Genomic DNA, 17,229 nt, shown 5'->3' with positions numbered 1-17,229 from the left:
CGGTTTATTTATGTAGATATTGCCTCACTCCGATTCACATGAATAAATTCTGTAAGGCTCCTTTAAGAATCACAAAAGATCCTGATCTGCACTACTTGTTTATTTGCACCAATGCTTCCTGTTGTCCATCACAGGTATTTCAATTATCCCACCCATGAACCACTCCTGTAATACAGGACTGCTTATACATTTGTTGGTTTGCAAAACAACCTGAAACTAAAAATCATCAAAATAGTCATAATGTAACTTCAAATTCCCAACTCCAACCAGTTTAGCACCTCCCCCCTTCATTATTAATTTCAACTTTTCCCTTTGTGTCCTAAAATATTGCTGGGTTATTTTCAGCTGTATGTTACAATAATCATGATAGTGAGGGGACTTTGGGGCTGTATTTATTACATTTGTAACTTTTGTGTGGTTAAAGGTTCTATTTCCCTCGGTCAAAGTGTACCTGAGTTTTTTACCTCTTGTATGGTCATTAATGAGACTTTCTGTCACCAAAATGGGAAACACTGAGATTCCCTTATAATTTCCCCTTGTGTTTTCCCATAAAATGTACAGGGGTTAGGAAGGTTCTTTTGACATGAAAGTAATATTCTAGCAAATCTAAACTGAAATAAGTAATGAGATATAACAGCATGCAACAAAATAATGATATCTTAAAATTTTTTACTTGACATCGTAATTTACCTGAAAAATATGACACAATATGACACCTAGTACAGACACATTTATGAAGTCAATAAGGATAACACAGACTCGGCAACATTTAGTAAAGTAAAAGAACCAATCAACAATTAGATTTTCCATGTCTACCAGTGAATATTATGCAACACAAGCAATTATATGATTGGTTGCAGTGATTTAGGGCAGTTTTACCTAAATGTGATATTAGTAACTAGCTCTCAGAGAACTAGATGTGGAACAACAAAAAATAGCTCTCATGACCCTAATTTATTGGAACCTGTGCCTGAAGACTCCAGCATTTTTTGCAGTTTTAGCCGATCTTACGTGAAGCAGCACTGTACATGCTTGGAATTAGGCCTTACGCCAATGAACGTAATTGCATGAAATTCATGTGTGAGCTTAAATGACACTTGCGACTGCCTATGAATTCAATGGCTGAATGGGCTAGGGAAGGGGTGAACTAACGTTGGCCTTGTACAGTAAAGGTTTTTCGACGCAATTTAAGTCCAAGGTTCCTCGCAAGTACGTGCTATTTAGCCGTATCATTTACACCAGATGAAGGGCAGGTGTAAATGCCGACTGATACTGATGACAGAAAGGGCAAAGTCTTTGGTTTTACATGTATGCATGCTGCTAGCTATAACAATTGTAATTGCAAGTAACATAGACCATAAAAAACGCATTGTATGCACAGTACACATTAAATGCATCATTATTTATGTGGCTAATTTTTAAAAAAATATATACAGTACATTTGAAATGTAAATTTATGTAAATGATTATGCTAATAATAGTTTTTTCACTATCAAATTTTTTATTAAAGTGTACTTATGTGACCTTTTATTGTACTTACACATGTGTGTATACTGCAGTCTGTTCTGTGTATCTACATATAGCAAATACTGTGTAGGCAGAGTGTAATTATACCCAGATTCAAATGGAAAAGTTTCTTGAGATCTGTTTGGATTTGAAATCGACCTGAACTACACACATGTTCCATGCTGTTTTTTCAGAGCAACTGATGTGCAAGTCGTGTTCGGACTTGAATCAGGCTCTTTATCTCAAATGTGAGGTTCCCCAGAAAATTAATCTTGCCAATATCTAACTGGACAATTTTCATGCATATAAGTTACAATATTCCATAGTTATTAGCCCTTGAAAATAGGGAGATTGCTATGATTCCTAGTGAATTCAGGACACGGCAATAGCAGTAGAAAAACCAAGTGTCTTTAATTAGGCAAAATATGTAAAGAAGGATTCAGTTCATGGAATATGCAGATTTCAGGTAGCAGAATAAACAGGTATACTCCAATACACAATTATAAACAGGTGTGATAAAATGGCAGGAATAGTCCACAGAAGCAACAGGTTCCAAGCAATGACAAATACAGTTTAAATGCAGGGACAGGTATAAAGAGTTACCCAACTGCCAGGAGGCACGAGGCTCTAGACTAAGGAGGGATCAGGATTCCAGATTGCCAGAGGCACGAGGCAGTCCAGGGAAGCAGACAGACTAGCTGAGTCCAGTAACCAGGCAGAGGTCAAGGCAACAAGAGTTCAAGCAGAATCCAGTAGCCAGGCATAGGTCAGGACAACAGGCAAACAAGCAGGGTCCGGTAATCAGGCAAAGGGTCACAACAGGAGATCAGACAGCAGCACAGCAAAACTAAATCTGGGATAAACAAGAGACAAGCAGCAGCCAGGTATAAACGATGAACTGCACTGAGCACAGATTGAGGCAGGTATTTGAAGCTGTGAGACAGGTGCAGTTCTAATCAGGTAAGAAGATTAACTCCTACAGGCATGGTGTAAAGTTCAGGGGCAGAACAGCAGCGCCTCTGGTGGATTTGAGGTACTGCTCCCACATACAAAGCATAGGCAGAGTCGTAAGAGATATTAAAAGTTATAGTATGAGGCTTATGTCACCTCCACTCTTCTAAAATGTCAAAACTGTTGGGACCATTATTATTAAAGTATAGAGCTTACGCAGTAACTAAGTTGTTGTGAAATTATGTGTAACAACAATGTTATTGGTAACATCTCTATATTCTACTTTATTTCTGTGTGGATGTGCATATTAGCACACACATGTCTACAGCTATACATGTGTAGTGTATTTATGGCGATTTATCATTTATTAAGGTATCCTTAACCAATTATTATTCATACACTTAAGCAATATTGTTGTCATTTTGCAGTATTCACCTTACATATAAGCAAACTTTGTACATATTTGCTTTTTTATTTCAGATTTGATATTAGGTATATTCCTTTATTTACATATCACTTTCTGCTTTTGTTATTATAATTGTTTTTGTAAATATCTGTATTTATATCTACAGTATATTATTTTTAGTTCATTTAATTTAAGATGGTTATTAGTTTATATTTGACCATATTTTCTTATTAACCCAACCTATGTACCAATCCATAATTATCAAACTAGATATACACTGATCAAACATCTATTTTCATTAAGGACATTATTTTGTTTCTAAATGACTTTTGAACGAGTTCCATATAAGGAACCAGATGCCCAATCAGATTGGAATAAGGAGCTATAAAACAGGACCCTCAGGGCATGGTTCATACATCCCTTGAAAAAGTCAAAAGACGAAACCGGTCGAGACCTCACTATACGTCAGACAGGAAACAGGAAATAACATGCATTCCAAGGGGTAACGCACACCATCGTTACATGCTGAGGAGTGCTTACTTCACTCCTTATTGACTACGGTCTTAATAGAACTCTTTCTATCGGTATTGGATTCATAGAACCTCACCAACCGCAAGAATAGTGGGGGGCAGTGCGCCCTTTTCACATTCTTAGTACTCATATCAGATTTTGTCCACCTGCACCGGGCATGTTCAGGTATTATCTATTCGGCCTTTCAGGACAGATCTATCCTCAGGACAAATTGCGCGATTAAGACATTGGACTTTATTAAGGTTTTTTTAGGTTTTTTTTTATTGTCTCCTCATGTATATCTATCATTGTTTTTGACATTTGTCATTATTGTTATCATTATACATTTTTGGATTTTAGCTTTCGAATTATTGTTTTCACTCACAGCTAAGAATTTTATCTGTGATTTTTTATATTGTTGCCCCGCAATAAATTGCTATCCGAAATAATCATTCACTTTGCCTATACATCTATCAATAGTATCTGTGTTCAGCGCTGGTTTTCATTTACCATATAGTATCCCAATGGCTGCCCCCATTAATAATATATACAGCATAATACATGAGTGTGTCTACTCTAAGGCATATATACAACCATAAAGAAGTATAAAAGTGCAACGTAAAGTATTGTGAGGCCACATACCTTCTTGTTTCCGAATGATCCTGATATTACTAAAAATGACGGTGAATGGTGTGGTAAGAAAATGTGCACATGCTAATGGAAGGAGCTGCATGGATCACGGTATTCCTTAATAACTGTGGAAGAAGGGCACAAATGCTCCTAACTTTGGTGGGAAAGGACTACTTAAATGAACTGGTTGAGATGAATAAGGTTCCTGTTTTCCAGTTGTGTGCAAAATATGTGTCTTCGCATAAAAATATTTTATTTATCTGGGTGCACTGGGTGTGGAAACCAGGCATATACTTTCAATGTGTCCCATTCTATATCTTTCAGGTACAATTCATATGGGAAATTGAAGGCACATTTCTACAGTCATGGCCAAAAGTTTTGAGAATGACACAAGTATTGGTTTTCACAAAGTTTGCTGCTTCAGTGATTTTAGACCTTTTTGTCAGATGTTGCTATGGTATACTGAAGTAACATTACAAGCATTTCATGAGTGTCAAACGCTTTTATTGACAATTACATTAAGTTTATGCAAAGAGTCAATATTTGTAGTGTTGACCCTTCTTTTTGAAGACCTCTGCAATTCGCCCTGGCATGCTGTCAATCAACATCTGGGCCACATACTGACTGATGGCCACCCATTCTTGCCTAATCAATGCTTGGAGTTTATCAGAATTTGTGGGTTTTTGCTTGTCCACTCACCTCTTGAGGATTGAACACAAGTTCTCAATGGGATTAAGGTCTGGTGAGCTTTCTGGCCATGAACCCAAAATTTCAATGTTTTAATCTCCCTGCCACTTAGTTGTCACTTTTGCCTTAAGGCAAGGTACTCCATCATGCGGGAAAAGGAATTGTTCATTACCAAACTGCTCTTGGATTGTTGGGAGAAGATGCTCTTGGAGGATGTTTTGGTACCATTCTTTATTCCTCGCTGTGTTCTTAGGCAAAATTGTGACTGAGCCCACTCCCTTAGCTGAGAAGCTACCCCACACATGAATGGTCTCAGGATGCTTTATTGTTGACTGATGGTAGAGCTCACCTTTCCTTCTCCAGACAAGCGTTTTTCCAGATGTCCCAAACCATCTGAAATGGGATTCATCAGAAAAAATGGCTTTACCCTTGTCCACAGCAGTCCAATTCCTGTACCTTTTGCAGAATATCAGTCTGTCCCTGATGTTTTTCCTGGAAAGAAGTGGCTTCTTTGCTGGCCTTCTTGACACCAGGCCATCCTCCAAAAGTCTTCACCTCATTGTGCGTGCAGATGAACTCACCTGCCTGCTGGCCATTCCTGAGCAAATTCTGCAATGGTGGTGCCCCGATCCCGCAGCTGAATCAACTTTAGGAGACTGTCCTGGCGCTTGCTGGACATTCTTGCGCGCTCTGAAGTCTTCTTCACAACTTTTGAACCCCTCTCCTTTATGTTCTTGATGATCCGATAAATGAGTGATTTAGGTGCAATCTTACTACCAGCAATATCCTTGCCTGTGAAGCCCCTTTTGTGCAAAGCAATGATGACTGCACATGTTTCTTTGCAGGTTCCATTTCCTTTTAAAGCTTCCAGTCTGTTATTCTAACTAAATCAGTATAACAGAGTGATCTCTAGCCTAGTCCTCATCAACACTCTCACCTGTGTTAACGAGAATCACTGACCTGATGTCAGCTGATATTTTTGTGGCAAGGCTGAAATGCAGTGGACATGTTGTTTTTGGGATAAAGTTCATTGTCCTGGCAAAGAGGGACTTTGAAATGAATTGCATCTGATCACTCGTCATGACATTCTGGAGTATATGTAAATTGCCATCAAAAAAACTGAGGCAGAAGACTTTGTGAAAAATAGTATTTGTGTAATTCTCAAAACTTTTGATTTGGGAAGTGCCATTGGTAGTAAGATGTCAGCTCAGTATGATAATCTTTTCATGGCTAAACTAGAGGAGGAATTCTTATCAACTTGCACAATGAAACCTCTAGCATACTTCCGTTATATTGATGATTTGCTACTTATCTGGACTGGCTCTGAAGATGAGCTGCTGACTTTCCATATAAACTTCAACAAATTTCACCCAATCATTGGACTCACTCTTAACTATTCATGATCTCAGATACATTTACTGGACTTGACCCTATACAATAAAAACAATAATATATAAACATCACTCTATCATAAATCTACAGACCGCACAGCATATCTGAGATGGAACAGCTTTCACCCAGGACACATAAAAAAGTCCATCCTTTACAGACAAGTTCTGAGATACATTCGGATTTGTTCAGACAGTGAAGAGAGGAAACAACAACTGCTATCACTGAGAAATACATTCCTACAACAAGGATACCATCCAAAAGTTATAGATGAACAGATCCATAGGGCCACAAGGATCCCAAAGAGTAGCCTCCTGGATTATAAACAGAAGGAGGTTAACATCAGGGTGCCCCTAGTGGTCACTTACAATCCACACATGAACATCTTGGGGAAAATTGCTGCTGACCTCCAACCCATATTTCAGAAAGACAATAGACTGAAGGAACTATTCCCAGATTTACCTCTCCTTTCATACAAACAGCCTCCCAACTTAAGAAATCTCCTCATTAGAAGTGTCCTCCCATCACCATCAGAGACTGGCACCTTCCCTTGTACAAACAAAAAATGCAAAACCTGCACCCATGTCCTACCAACAAACACAGTCCATATACCTAATACACAATGGGACTATAAAATCACTAAATCAATAAAATCACTAATACATTCTCATGTACATCCTTCAATGGGGTGTACATGATACAGTGTACAAGGTGCCCTGAGGGAATTTACATTGGGGAGACAAAGCAGAAACTACAATCCAGGATGAATCTAAACAGACACACAATAAGGAAGTCTCTGGACACCCCACGGGTAAACACTTCTCTGAACCTCACAGTATGACAGATTTAAAAGTCCTAATGCTGAAAGGTCTTTTTAAAAATGACAGGGAGAGAAATCTCTGGGAAGTTAAGCTGATAAGAACATTCCACTCATTGACACAAGGGCTCAATCTAACACCTGGATTTATGACCCACTACTTGGACACACTTTACACAGCAAAGTGACTATAGATCTCTGAACTCATAGGACTTTACGCTTCCATCCATAAGTAAAACTCCAGTTTTATTGCTTTAGCTTAGCTTAATGATATATTCCCCTCCCTCAACAAATGTCTTGATATAACAGCTCTTAAATGTTGTGCCTTTTTCTCAGTCATTTATTTGTAAACTTGCCTGATGAAGGGGCCTCCATGCTCTGAAATGCAAGCAAATATAATAATAACTTTTTTTGGTTTGCCAATAAAGGTATCACTCCTATAATACTTTTGTCCTTTTTGAGACAAACATATTTAACATCACATAGATTTTTCTGGCTAACACGGTACTTCAAAATAATTTTTTTTAAATAATTTTTTTGCTACACATCCAGATGGATCCGAAAACCTCAAGAAGTCATGGGCTTTTTTTTATAGGAGTAGCTCAAAGCACTGTAAAGTGGAAGAAGACTCTGAAGCGAGCTGGACAATAATGTGAACTTCCACAAATTAAGAAGCATCTCTTGTCTGCATTTTTTACTGTTTGTCAATGAATCTGGCTCTATGTGAGTGTTTATCTATGTAACATTTGCAGTTGCTCTTAGTACCGTGATTGAATACTGAATGCTATTCTCAATATTTAACAACTAACATTTCTATCAAATTTGCTATGTTAGTTACTGCAAAGCGTCCTATTGCTGTTACCTGTACTGAAGAAATTAACTTGTTATAGAGGTGCAAATAATTAATTTAGAGCAGGCAGTAGCGAACTAAGTGGTAAATCCTGGAGTAGTAAATTTTGTATTGGGTAGCTGGAGTCACATGTGTGGGTGTATAGTAACTTTATGGAGAAGATATGATTTCAATTACATCTCGAATTTAAGAAGAATTGTTCAAATAAATATAATATAATGAATATACTGAACATATTTATGATACAACCTGTACTGCCATAGACAAGGAGGAAATAATATTGTCTGAGGCAATTTGCATATTTCTTGTACTTTATAATATGCATTAGTGAGCAAAGTACAAAACATTATTATTAAAGCATAACAGAATGTATTTTACCTGTGTTACTTCCTACATGTAGTCACCGGTATCCAAGTTCACTAGTGTTAGTGCTAGTAACTAATCAATGTAGCTAGAATGTTAATCAGTATGGCCAGCATACCAATTATGGTCATTACTTTACTGCCCTTTCTTCATATCAGTGCTGTACACCAGTGGAAAAGCTTTTCCTAGGAGAGGGACAGATAGATAGAATTACTAATATCATACTAAGTGCAATCTGACCTTCCTAGTCTTCATCAACTCTTGGTAATATGGTGTTCTACCGAGCCACCAGCCTACCATTATTTCACATGCGTTGGTTTGCTGATGAGGTAGTGCAGTTAGAGGAGAGTGGATTGATGAGATTGGGGAATTAGGGACTAAACATACAGGGATAGCAGTCTCCCCGGACATAGACCAGATGAGTGCTGGTGCCAGGATGCTGGTGAAGGAGAAATGCTTCTGGTCCAAAGGCCATTGCAGAGGGATCACAATGCAAATGTGTGCTCTGGTTATGGGTTCCAAATCATTGTGGGCTCTCTTATTCACTATTTTATTTCTATTATATTTAAATCTTTTTAGTATTTTTATTTTATTTTGTAAAAGCAACATGTAATACTAAATTATGAAATTTATTTGATTTGTTTTATTCTTTTTATTAATACATCAAATTCTTTTACTGTTTCTAATTTTAGACACACCTATGCTTTATCCCCCTTCTCATTTATGAGATTTTATTTACTGCGACTATAGATACTGTATCTCTGTTAGTAGCAGTATCGGCATTACTCACTGTTTGATACATATATATTTTTATCGCCCAAAAGGTTATGTTTTTGGTGCTTGACTTCAGACTGTAGCATTGGTGCTGGTTATTGATTTGTGGGCATCTTCTTTAAAGGAAAATAATGTTTTTTATTCTTTAAACACTGTAAACATACGTGCTGGTACTGTCAGCAATACAACCTGTGTCTCTACACCAGCCCAATGTTCTGCACAGTAGAGGAGGTGTATTTAAATATGTGTCCATCTCTAAATTCTCTAAGCCTGGACGCAATATTTTGTGCAGTGTGTCAAAGCTTATTATTACATATTATGTCCAATTCTAAATTAGAGCAAGTGTGTAAATTAAATGTGTTCAGAGGAATAAGGCCTATCCTGCGGTATAACATTTCTGTAACACCTTGCTGTGAAATGGTTATATTGATTGTTAATTTATTTTTGTACTGCAACCTGGGCCCTGTGACTACTTTTTATTATATATTTGGAAGCAATCTCATTATGGTCTAGCACATGTTAAAATCATGCATCCAAAAGAATAGATATAATGCGGCTGTTACAAAACTACTTTAGTAAAATAAACTGACGCAGTTCACTGCAAATGGCATCATTGAGGCTCCCATCGGCCAGTATGTGGGAGAATTGCCTGTTCTCCCAGGAGTCCTGGAGACCTATCCGGAATTCGGGAGTCTCCCGGACATTCTGGGATAGTGGGAAAGTATATCATATGCAATTGGGTCATGTTTATCTTTAACCCTAAATCCTCTTCCCCCAGTGTCTGCTTATTATCAGAGATGTGGAAGGGGTTTCCTGCCTTGGATATGGGTCTGTGCGCTCAGGTAACTCCATCTGACTCGTAGACAGACGGGTCTGATTTGCTGACTCAGACATCTTATCTCAGTCATTGTTGGACATTGGACAGAAATTCAAGAATGAAAATAAAACTTTCTTTGACTTCCAGAGAGATAAACAAGTAACAAAAATTGCTAAGATCAGTTCAAAGGTTTAGACAACAGGAACCTCAATAGAAAGTCAGATGCAGGTTTAACAGTGAGTTGCAGGTTAAAGGATTAAATAGACCTGTGTCATATGTAATGAAGAAGAAAGCTTTGCTGGATGAGATGTTCCTATAATGAAATTCAGGTGAGGTAGAATTAATTAATGATGGAAGGTAAAGAAGTGTAATCGGCATCCACAGGACGAGATGAAATACACCTGCATTAATACAATGTCCGGAAAAAAAGAGTAAAGAGAGACCAGAGGGGACTGGACACAGCTACAGGAAGACAAAGGCGACCAAAAAATAGGTCTGTATTCTTACCTTTATAGTTTTTATTGGGCTACTCCCAACTAACAGAATATACACCCTGTAAAATATACCTTCTATAGTGTGCAGTGATGTAATAACTAATATGTAGTACATTATGATGTCACTGCAAGATAAATTGCTGTGTTTTCTGATTGATTGTATAACTGACTGATCAGATATAAGAAATACTTATGTAAATGTAACCCCCGTCACTGTGTGTAGAGTTGAGGTGCACAGTTTAGGCAGTGCACCTCCCTCTCAGCCCTGGCTAGCACCTGATGTGATGTAGATGACCAGAGGGTCTCCGCACATGCAGGTTATTTTAACAGAGTTTCTGTGAAGATTGGGACACAGGTGATGTAACTTGGGGGTGCAGTGCAATCAGATGTCTCAATAAATTGGGCACCAGACCATCTCTATATTGAAAAATAAACTCTTTATTTACATTGATTCTTCACTCCGGCACATTCTTAACTGGGTGCAGTGATAGAATAAATATGTACAGTTCCTATATACATCTTATGTCTCCTCCTTCACGGTTCATAATGGCTACATGGACAAAATATCAATGGGGAAGTCACACCCAAAATGCACATCATGTACATCAAGCCCAAATTACTTCTGGAGGTGTGGTCACCATTTACATAATGTCACTACATATGACCACAAACTGACTATAAAGAAGTGTATTAATCTGTTTACTACCACCTCCATCACAGGTGTGGGGGTGCTTGGAATCCCGTAAGAGAAGGAATGTTGTCAATGACATCCCAAACACTTCAATTCAAACTGCACATTAATCATGACAAAGTGGTGTGTAAAGTATTCTATGGAAGTATTCATATATACCACACATGTGTACATTATAGGTATGTTATGCAAATATAAAATTTATGATGAGAAATTTGACAACAATTAAGGTTGAATTGATGGCAGTGGTGTATAGAATCTCCCTTGCTCCATACCTTCCCACCACTCCAGTAGTACCAGTTACATGTTTGACGTCCCAGATACTTCACACGCGTGTAGATTGTCTGATGGTTCTTGCCGTGTAAAAGCTCTTTTGATTGCAATTTCAGTAAAATGTGGTAGTAAGATGCACAGACCAGGACATCCCCAGGATGTGACAGATTTTGGAGAAAGCGAAACATGAATAAGTTGCTCTAAGACATCATTGGGTGGGAGAGTGAGAATTGTGGGCATAAATGCTGAAAGGGGGTTGTTGTAATAAGTTTATTATTATCATCTGACTGGCTGCACTACACATTGATGGAAATGCTGTCCTACATTGGAGGAATATCTGAGCTAAATGAACAGTTGGACACTAGTTAACAGCTTGTATATCCATATTACACAGACAATGTACACCTGGCTTCTCCAACATAAAGCGCTAATAGCACAACACAGATTGTGTACTATTTTTAAGTGCCCCCCAGCCAGCTCGCTCACTGGTATTAAAATAATGCAGTTTACTACTGTTTTGAATGCCATTTAAAGAACGTAAATGAATGTAAAAATAACAACCATTCTATCTAATAAAACCACACCCATTTGCTTTTATACTTGGGTTTAAGTTGCAGTGCGGTTCTTTTTTTGTGCTTCTTCCTATTTCACAGCTTTCACAATGCAGTTGATAATCTCCCTTCATCTCAGTGGGAATGCATCGTGATCATACCCACTTGCAGCTATGTGCAGTTAACACAGGTGTTTGTAAAGGACATGATGACAACTTCCTGTTTTCAGAGATTTGCACATAGAGAAGATGTAACTGAGCAGCATGGACCTGGAGATGCACATTTCCTAAGATCCATGTACCATGTATACAAGGCTAAAATGGCAGTCGAAGAGATTTTGTAATCATCATAACAGGGAAACAAGTATTCTTGTGATCCAATCTCATATTCCCAGTTGTACAGCACATGTGCTGCCATTTCAGCTCAGTAGAGAGAGAGGGGGAGTGTGAATTGCAAATGCACCAAGCTCTTTTCTATGTCAGTACATTTACCCTTCTTGTGCACTCTGCTGTACAGCACATGCATGGCCTCCAGGTGTAAGCCAGAATATGTGAAGCCAGTCTTACTTGTGTTCCTGCCAATCAGCTATAATATTACCTAGCCAGCAATATCGGCCAATCAGCAATGTATCCACTGCTCCAAAAAAGCCCCACTAATTGTAAAGTTACTTTCTAAGATCATAGTGCACCTAGAATGGAAATCAACTAAACATAAAGAGATATTCATGACTTATTTTTAATGTTCTTCTTTATTAATTGTTTTATAAAGATTGTAGAATGGATTTATTTGCATATAGTTCATTATAAAAATGGTATAATATGTTGTTGTGGAAAAACTAATTAATAATAATAAAGACAAAGTAGAGAGAAATGTGCTTATGTGCATAACTATTCTCCTTTTTCGACTCAGGGGATCAGGGAAATGTGCACTTAACAGTCCATCAAACAATGCTTGATTCTCTACAAGTTCTTAATTTATATCTAGATATCTAATAATAACTTGTGAAAAAAATATATTATTAAAAATATATTATTCACCTTTAAGAAGCTAAAGCTGTGAATTGCAGAACTCCAGGATATTCAAAGTCTACATCAAACTGAAAAATCCATATATGACATAAACCTTCTGTACACTCTCCCAACCTTTCATACCACCAGACACTGAACAGTAGGAAATGCCTCAAACCAATTATTTTAAATATAATCTTTAGATGCTTTAAATCTATGTGGAACTAGTGGCCCTTATGCTAGTTGATTAATTTACTTTCCAGAAATCATCGTCCCGACCAAGATGGAAAGAAAAATGTTTTGCAAACTTGACCAGATTAAAGCTTTTTTGAAATTGGCTCTAGGTAAGGTTAACAATGTGTTTATTTGAAAATAATGTGAGACTTCCAGACTCAAATAAAAAAATAAAATGTATTAAAAAGTATGGAAATATTTAATTTACTTGTGAGGAACATTTTTTTCTGCAATACTGTAAAGAAAACAACAAACATAGAGACAGTTTACACAATGAATCCACTTTATTACAGAGTTAAAATAACACATTTAAAATATGAATCTAAACACTTTGTATGTCCCATGGGATCACCGTTTCAAATCCCTCAGTTTGTCTAATAGGGGCTTACTTTACAATTGTCTTGGTAACAAGATCAGTTATTAGATGGGAGGAGCTTCAAGGAATATGGATTCAATCATTACCCAATGGTGTCCCTACATGATAGACCGCCCACATTATATAATAATGGATAGGTTGATAACATTTAGTTACAATGCTCTTGTGCTGGAAGAGGATACAGAGCTGCTATCAGATAGTAGACATGTCCATGGCTCATTCAGAGGATTTTATCTACATGAACACTCCAGCATAGTGTTAAGTGAAGGGAGAGGTGGAGTTGGATTTGCGGCAGGACACATTGGTCTAGGCTTAGGACCACAGAAGAGAAATGGCAACACCTTGGTGATGTTTTTATTTATTCACTGTTGTGCACATAATCCAGCGTGCTCATGGTCAGCAGGTCAGTCCTGGTGCTGCCATCACAGCGGGACTGTTCCCTGAAAAGTTGCTCATTGCTGTCGTAGCAAGTTGCAAGAATTCACCAGCAGCCAAAGAGAGTTTGCTGTGGAGCTCTTGTGGTGCCATATAAATAAACAATAATAATAATAATAATAATAATAGTATACTCAATCTGCATTAAACTTAGCATACATAGATATATTGAGAAGGTGAAATTATCAGGGAGTTTCAGACATTCAAGTTTGAGATCAGTTTAAATAATAGAAAATAATTTTGTTCAAAACTTGTTTAGGGGGCATTTTGCCAAACAAGACTAAAGATTATCACAAATTTATCCATGAACCGGCATGGACAAAGCTTTTGAGTTTGACTGTATGCTTTTGTTTACATTAAAAGTCTACTTTTTAACGATTTTCTAAACATGTAACAGTGAAATGTTTGGGATCAATCGTTGCTATACAGTGTGTGTGCGTGGATTAGACTGTCTTTGTGCGCTCAGCTTTGTCAATTTATATGCTTATTAGAAACATGCTTTGAAGATTCTACAGACAGCGCTGCTTTTCAAGACCTTTTTTTTGTACTAAACATGTACAGCGCATAATTTAGCACACAGGGAATTTTTTTAAAGTGTTTCTGTAAATTGTTTGGGGGTAATCTACACTGCAATGGCAGCAATGAATCTGTGTTTGATGATGCTTTTAAAAATTTAAAATGATCAAAAACATCTGAAGTTGAATATATATATATATATATATTGAGCGAGGCTTTGTCAGGTGATGCATACATGTGAAATTTACATTACAGGTATTATAGAGTATGTAGAGTATTTACGTACTAGAACATGTGATGTAATATTTGGTCTTGAAGATGTCTGATGTTATTTTATCATTTATCTAGTATTGTAATTTCATATTAAGTAAATAAGTAATATAAATGTATTTTCTTATTCCTGTATTTGTCTTCCCTTATTTACAGAGATCAAGGTACCAACGGTTATGGTAAGAAATAATGAATATTTTAATGCTAATGCAAGAAACATAATTTTAAAGTGCAATTTAGAATTTCCCAGACTACATCTGTGCTAAAAACTGAAGTATGGAGGAGTATTTATTCGTTCCCCAATTATAAGTCACCAACCTCACATCCCACAACCCGTAGATGATGGTGATGCTGATATAGGACAAAAAGTGGTTTATATTAAGCGCAGAATTGAGAAATAAATATTAGTTGTTTTTTTATACAATAAATATAATACAATATATTTTTTATATACAGAGTGAGTGTTGCGCTATATAGCAAAATAATCGCTGTAAGCTGATTTCTATTGGTTGGATTTCCATTATTTAAACATTGAAATTTGGAACTTACCAGGTGACTGGTGATTATAAACTAAATCTCCCGCTGATTGTAAATGATGAACAGAACTAAATGCTTAAAGTAATAATTAAATATCTAGGTGTCGTAGCTAGATCTTGATCCCAGTTGTGCTCCTAGTAACATTTACGAGTATTACTTAAAAGTCATTATTTTAAGACAACTCAATTGTAAATAAGGTGATTAGAAAAGCGTAACACACCGTTACTTGTGAAGCATTATTTAATGACTTGTCTTATTCTTAATACACATTGATTCCTACTGTAAGGGTTAAAAAAAAACAATACTCAAAACATTTGCAGCAAAATAAATAGTACTGATTTTAAAAATTTAAGTGGTAGTTTTGCAATAATTATATTTTGAGAAACAAGTTCTTGAAAAACTCCATCTTTCTGCTGATCTGCCTATGTATCTGTGTCTATGTATTTGTGTCTATGTATCTGTGTCTAGGTATCTGTGTCTAGGTATCTGTGCCTATGTATCTGTGCCTATGTATCTGTGCCTATGTATCTGTGTCTATGTATCTGTGTCTATGTATCTGTGCCTATGTATCTGTGCCTATGTATCTGTGCCTATGTATCTGTGCCTATGTATCTGTGCCTATGTATCTGTGCCTATGTATCTGTGCCTATGTATCTGTGTCTATGTATCTGTGTCTATGTATCTGTGCCTATGTATCTGTGCCTATGTATCTGTGCCTATGTATCTGTGTCTATGTATCTGTGTCTATGTATCTGTGCCTATGTATCTGTGTCTAGGTATCTGTGCCTATGTATCTGTGCCTATGTATCTGTGCCTATGTATCTGTGCCTATGTATCTGTGCCTATGTATCTGTGCCTATGTATCTGTGTCTATGTATCTGTGTCTATGTATCTGTGTCTATGTATCTGTGCCTATGTATCTGTGCCTATGTATCTGTGTCTATGTATCTGTGCCTATGTATCTGTGCCTATGTATCTGTGTCTATGTATCTCTGTGCTATATCCTGTACTACCATTGATTGGTTGACACTGTCACACAGGGTCCTTTAAAAATAGGACACAAAGTTGGGATCGTTCATGAAATGGAAGAGGAAGACGTCACCTGGCTACGTACAGCACTGGATTCAAAGCTTTTTGAAGGTCTAGTGAGGAAGATCAAACTCATTAATATCTCTGATATTAGAAGAAGAGACTTAGGACGATTAGTTGATAAATACACCATCTGCATCTACATTGCCAGTGGACATAAATGGAAATATGGACATTCACCTTCTGAGAGAGAAGAGTTGCTGACTATATTAGGTGAGAGATAAAATATAAAATATAAAATGAATGATCATGAGAGGAGGATCAGGGCAGTTTCACAACGTGTAACAGAGAAGGTTGGAAATTAGAGGAAAATCAAATATATTTTTAACGTGGTCTTCCATTTTTAAAAAATTATAATTTGTTGCATAGTACACAACTTCCACAAACGTTGACTTCATTCTTATTTTTATTTGATATGAAATAGTTGTTCTGTGCTCTTAATTGCATACAATTGTATCCAGAGAGCAGGTTTGTGTCATATCCCAGGGCAACAAAAATACAGCTGCACCTGATGATATAAATGTATGGCTGAAAATCACAGAACGATGCTATAAAGTAAACTCAATGTATTTAGTAAAGGTTGCAGTATATACCAGCCAATAAATTAAAGTTACTTGAAAGTGCAATCCACTGTATGCATTCCAACTTGACCTTCTGGTATTGAACTTTGCTGATGCTGTAGGTGTAGAATCTGCTCTTTTGTCAGCCATAAAGCAATGTCCACTAACTTTGGCAGAAAAGATCCCAGCATGAAGTAAGTGGGGTTCCTGACAAACTCTCTCTATAATTTCCCATTAATTTAGTAGTTAAATCTTCAGAAAATAGCAGCACTTCCCATACAACTCTTAGTTCCGAGACATTGAAGATAAGTTTCACATTTTATCTCCCAGGTGACATGTAAAAACAAAATATGCTATCACCCTGTTTTAAGTGTGAACTGAGACTCCCCTACTAAATTTTTGAACACCAAATTAGGGTTTTATATGACACCTGCAAGAGGTTTTTTACATGACTTCAGAGTTTGCTCGGCATGTACATTTCCATCTGGACCAGAAA

Source organism: Mixophyes fleayi, chromosome 7 (genome assembly GCF_038048845.1).
Source record: "Mixophyes fleayi isolate aMixFle1 chromosome 7, aMixFle1.hap1, whole genome shotgun sequence".
Taxonomy (NCBI): Eukaryota; Metazoa; Chordata; class Amphibia; order Anura; family Limnodynastidae; genus Mixophyes; species Mixophyes fleayi.
This window is presented reverse-complemented; position numbering follows the sequence as displayed.